Source organism: Haliotis asinina, chromosome 8, assembly GCF_037392515.1.
Source record: "Haliotis asinina isolate JCU_RB_2024 chromosome 8, JCU_Hal_asi_v2, whole genome shotgun sequence".
Taxonomy (NCBI): domain Eukaryota; kingdom Metazoa; phylum Mollusca; class Gastropoda; order Lepetellida; family Haliotidae; genus Haliotis; species Haliotis asinina.
In genome coordinates this window covers 14,022,326-14,028,124 of record NC_090287.1, presented here as the reverse complement: position 1 = coordinate 14,028,124, position 5,799 = coordinate 14,022,326, and positions in this window count along the sequence as shown.

The window sequence follows — 5,799 nt, the reverse complement described above, 5'->3', positions numbered from 1 at the left end:
CACAGACTATAGGTGTAACCTGAACACTCACTGAATTTTCTCTATAAAAGCACACTACGGCTTGTTTCATGACTACACTGCAAACCGACCATATTTATATATATTTACTGATGTTGGAACAGTGTAATCTGTATAAATATTTTGATATTTTTCATAATGGTGACCAAATTCTTGAGCTATCAACTACCAACTACCACTAATGATATGCCATATTTGCCAATTATCATACACCCATGCTATGATAGAAGTAATTGTGGAGTTGATAAATGCCCTGAAACTTCTGAGTGGATCTGAATCACTAACAAGATTAAACAAGGTTGGACACCTTGTCCAAATGACAACCTTAGCAGGAAACACACAAGGTGAGGAAGTCCTCTTACAGACAACTCAAGGTCCTTTCACATAAAGATCTGCAATGGAGACAGAATCATTCTGTCTTAGATGAATCACTAGAAATAGCAGCTTTTGTGAAAAAAGCATTAATGCTGTGCATTATATATACTCTTCAAAAACTGTAGGGGAACTGTACTCTCAATGTACGATTGTCGAAATTGGGAGAAATATGTAATTGAATCAATGTTGGGTGTAATACAAAATAATAATGGGTGTTTTGAGAATGCATCACCACATGGATTTCATTCAAAGTAGTTCGTTCAGTTATCCCCATGTTTGGTGACTTGAGTACGACATGAAAATTTCAGGTTTACAATTTTCAGTCAGTAGTGAGTGATTTGACTCTGAAAACCCTGACCATGCACAGATGCATGAAAAGTATCGGAAAAAAGGGTCTACAGTGATTTATCGATCTGCCTGAAAAACGTCAAGATTCATAATGACACCCCATGCTTGTGTAGGAGCCTCCCACATTGTGCACATGCTTTCCATGCATTTTGTTTGCATGAGGTGATAACGTGAAATGATGCTGCATACACAAGATGAATGTCATTATAACGTTCCTCAATAGGTTTTCTTTCTACATGACTTCAAAGTTCAGGTTCCCCTACTTTTTTAGAAGAGTGTATGAAACTCAGCAAGCCCTGGAAGCACTGGTAAAATCTTATATAAAACTGTATGAGAAGGCAATTAAAAAATGATTAGAAAAACTCTTAATGTAATAAGCAAATGGGACAGTAGCTGTCAGGAGAACAAAGTATGCTGAATACAGACACTGTTCCCCAAGATCAGCATAATTTCTGAAATAATTATGTGTATGTTGTAAGAATTTTGAACAAATTAAATGTATTCATGCAAATGATAATTTGATTCATTCTGTTTATCATGTTCAGGTCCTGGATTAACGATACATGAAAAATGTCTGATTTGAGCATATTTCAGGTTCCTTTCAGATATTGGAATATTACAAAGTGACTGAAACTGATTGTGGAAATGTTAACTTCATTTTTGTTCAAAGAGTCTCTCTTTGTATTCTCAAGGATTTTGAAGTGTTTTTCTTTCTTATTTAAGGAAAAGGCCTCAGAAGCCACAGAACAATGCAACAGAAAGACATAGATTAGTTGTCAATGTATTTACACTTTCATAATAACCCATACATAAAAAATCTAGAAAAATGACAGTGTCAAACTGAACAGTCAGCGACACAAACCCAATATCCATTCCAGGGAGTTTTGACTTATGTTCTTCAGTTGACCCAGGATGGTAATTTTCTGCTGATCTGCGAATTTCTACTGATTTTGTATCTAAATAGGTCATAAAAATTGTCCTTGAACCCCCCATTTCCACTGAAAATAGATATTTCTGTTGCCATCAATGACAGACTTCAAAATGATGCAGTACTAACTAAACAGTTTGGGATAGGTTCCACAAACACTGCTTGTCTATGTTTGATGAGGGTAACATGAAATGAGCCAGGCCGATATGCATGTATGAGGTGTTGGACTGGCAATATTTTCCTTTACTTGTGCAGTAAGGAGGATGCTGCATTGGTTTCACCATCCTGAAATCCTCCCTGATTATTCAAAATAACTAAAATGCTGCCTTTGGAATCTCAGTGGCTGCCCTTATTGTAATCCTACTAACTAAGCCTCAAGCCATTAAGCTCTCTCGAATTACAGTGTAATACAATGAAAAACTAATGCATGCAATTTTAGATTGATTCGTCCATATTAGATGAAATTCACCTGGTTCCTGGATTAAAAACCTGTTCTGTTACTTGACCTACAGCACTGTTTTCATTTTTCTTGTGAACATAATGAAATATGCGTGCAATAATATAACTGAATAAATACTGACCTTCACTAATGCTACTTGAAGTGCTGTAAAAATGTATATATGAAGTAATGACCCCAAAGAAATATGATTGGCCAAGTCACAGAGGTCATTTAATGACATAATTTAAGCTTGTGATGGATAGTGGTAATTGCAGATTTGCTTCACCTCCACTGAGAAAAGAGAAAAATATTCTTATTGGTGAAATATTACTCCAAATTTCACTGGTACCTTTCTCTATATCAATACAGTAGTTCTATATACAAGCATAAAAAAATTGTCTGTCCTAATTGGAAAACGCATATTGCGGAATATTGTAAGTTTTGGTGACAACTGACATGTCTGAGGAACATTTTGTTCATCACACATATCTTAATGAAAACCCCCCATTGTCATGGTAATCAAACACTAACAGCATCAGTAACAGTATTTAAGGCATGAAAATATCTTGTATTTGACACTTGTGAAAATATTTGTGATACAATATGAAATACAAACAGCTGACAACACTGATGAGAGTAATGCATTACCCAAGGTGCAATTACTTTCAGTAATTCTTTATTGGTACAGACAATGTTCCCAGGGCTCCAGATAATTTTTCAACATCAAGAGTACATTCTTTTTTCAATATAGGTGTTCTGGACTAATACTTATAGAGTTACTACTGGTTGAAATTTAATAGAGTACCGGTAAACTTGTGTTTTATTTCATACATGCACCATGACATTGCTCGTCTTGTGTTAACAGGTAAAAATACAATACTTTCTGCAGATAAATACATCTGTAAATGATCCTAAGACCATACACTATTGCTGTGGTAGTATCTACTCTGTTTTCTAAATTATTTCCTACCATATTGAACATTTTGTACAGTCATAAATATGACAATATGGTCCATATTTGGACTTGGAGCCCTGGTTCCACTGTTTTTCAAAGGAAAAGGCATAGAAATCTCATACAGTGGAAGCTGCCCTAACCCGCATCTGTCCAATCCGGCAGGTTGTCAACACCTGCATAAAATCTCAGCCCCAATGATGGCTTGTACATTTACCTTCAGCTCTACAATCCATCACTGTCTAAACTGGATTATTTCTTCAGTCCCAATGAGTGCCGGTTTAGACAGCCTCCATTGTATATGATGAACACCATCCACAAACCAACCCATGTGACAAGAGGTCATGAGCATATTTATTCTCTCAATGTTGCAGTCAAATCCATTCAGCTGGAGAGAAGCATTATGACATCCCCAAATATAACTTGCAATAACTATTTACAAGTAGGATTCCTTGGGATTCAAGGATTACATGCGTCTTAAGAATTATTATTAAAAACTCCTTGCTGAGGCTCTAGACTGAGTACAAATCATCCATAATTCATTGTACAGTATTCTCCCAGTCTTTGGTCATTGTCATTACTGGTCCTGCAAACAGGGAACCAATCAGAGTATCCTGACACCTCTAAGGGATGCAGCTGCATAACAAATTACCTCTAGATGACTTGGTGAACAGCATTCCCCTTGTTTAGAAGTCCTTCAAAGTATGCCCTCAGATTTATATCATGACAAGTAGTCACTAAATACAATATATGATTCATAAAGTATTATGTTATTGAACAATTTGAAAAATGTCAGAACATTTGACTCTCATAAGGTAAGAATCAACAGTTAATTGTTGACACTGAAAACTACTACATGATAGGTCAAAGATAAATGTAGAAATTATGCGGAAGTTGTCATGCTTGACAAACACATGACTGACATTAATGAAGATTTGATGGGTTCATATTATTTATGTATCTCTTGGCTTCTGTACAACACACAGACTACAAAGATCATCAGAAAAGCTATTGGTTGTCCATGTCATACAATTTTAATAAACCATATATTTATATGGGTAGGTGCTGTTTTTTTTCAAAACAATCACTTCTTTAGGAATAAACGATTTTGATCCCAATTGTACCCAATCCATTGCACTATTGACCATCATAAAAAGAATCACACATGTAATTAACATTTTAACACTTGAATACTTTCAACAAAATAAATGTCTAAATTTGCACACCACTGCCTAACAAACAAATCATTTGGCATGAAGCTAAAACATCTTCCCTACCCATGTAGAGATCAAACATATTTTCCGTTACAGCCTTCAGTCCCTGGCACACAGCAAGCCAGTTTTATCATGTAAGCCAAATAGGCTGCAAAGCTTTGTAATTGGATAGTATTGAGGGCTTGTCCAACCTTTTAAGCAACCATCATTTGGAAGCCCACTCTTGTTTCATAATGGTAGCTATGCCCCTGACTTCAATTGGAAAGCTCTGCAAAGCCCAGTTGATGAGAGACTACCAAAGATGAACATGATGGCGTGAGTGAATAGTCTGCTTTTTGCAATGTTCCAACAACACAACAGTACAGCACAGGAATAGAATTCACATATTGTAGTCATGTTGTGCTTCGCACGTGGGCCAAGTTTCTCTGCCAGTAGCTTTATAAGGGTGGCATATAGACTGCTTTATGTTATGTAATTAAATTCAGGAGATATGACAGGTTGATGAACTTGCCTGATTAGCCTGGACACTTAGTAAAAATCTAAACATTGTGACTCAAAACACAAAATCGATCCTGAGCGGAACTGATTTTTTTTTTGAGATGGAGACACCCTTAATGTAGATTAAATTACTTACAACTTATCGCTAATATAACACAAGACTACATTACATCGTACACTTTATTTGGGTTCAAATGAGAGTGATGAATGATAAAGAACTTGAAATAGGGATAAATGCACAAAACATAAATAAGACACACAATCTTGAAATCTCACTCACTCAGTACCCAACAAGATCTGAATTCTGACATTTTATGATCACCCTCGAAAAAAGTTGTTTAAGAAACTCAAATAACATTCTCCTTTTTTCCACTCTTCACACCAAGGGGTGACAAACAATGGAACAGCAAGACCATGTGTCTTAACTATGTTTTGGGCACTTATCACTATTTCAAGTTTTTAATCATCCTTTGTTCTCATTTGAACCCAACCAGACTGTACATGCCGAAGGAACACATATCTGATGAGACAGTGGTCAAACATCCTGGTTTCAGTGCTGATCCTGATCACGAAGTTGACATTTTGTCTAGAAAGATAACTGACTGAAAAAATCATTACACATAAAGAAACTGGATGTAGAGAATGCTGTTTTCCTTAAATCAAAATTTTAAAACTAATGCTTATAGCTTTATGCATTTTGTATTGAGTGTTGTCAGTTACAATTGAGTGAGTGAGTTTAATTTTAAGCCACACTCAACAATATTCCAACTATATAGCCTTGTCAATTACAAGGTAACATACATATAGGTGCAAGTAGTTAAAACAGGGCTCAGATTTGTAAATTGTTGAATGGACCTGTGTACTGAGGTGCCCCCACCTCAACTGTGTAAATTTATTTTACATATATGCTCCTTACAGTCAGATCAGATGAGTCTTTACCACCAACATCGACATCAACACAGTTCATTAAAAAGTCTACAGTTGAAATCTTCTTTTGTTGAAACTTTCACATATGCTGTTCCAGAAC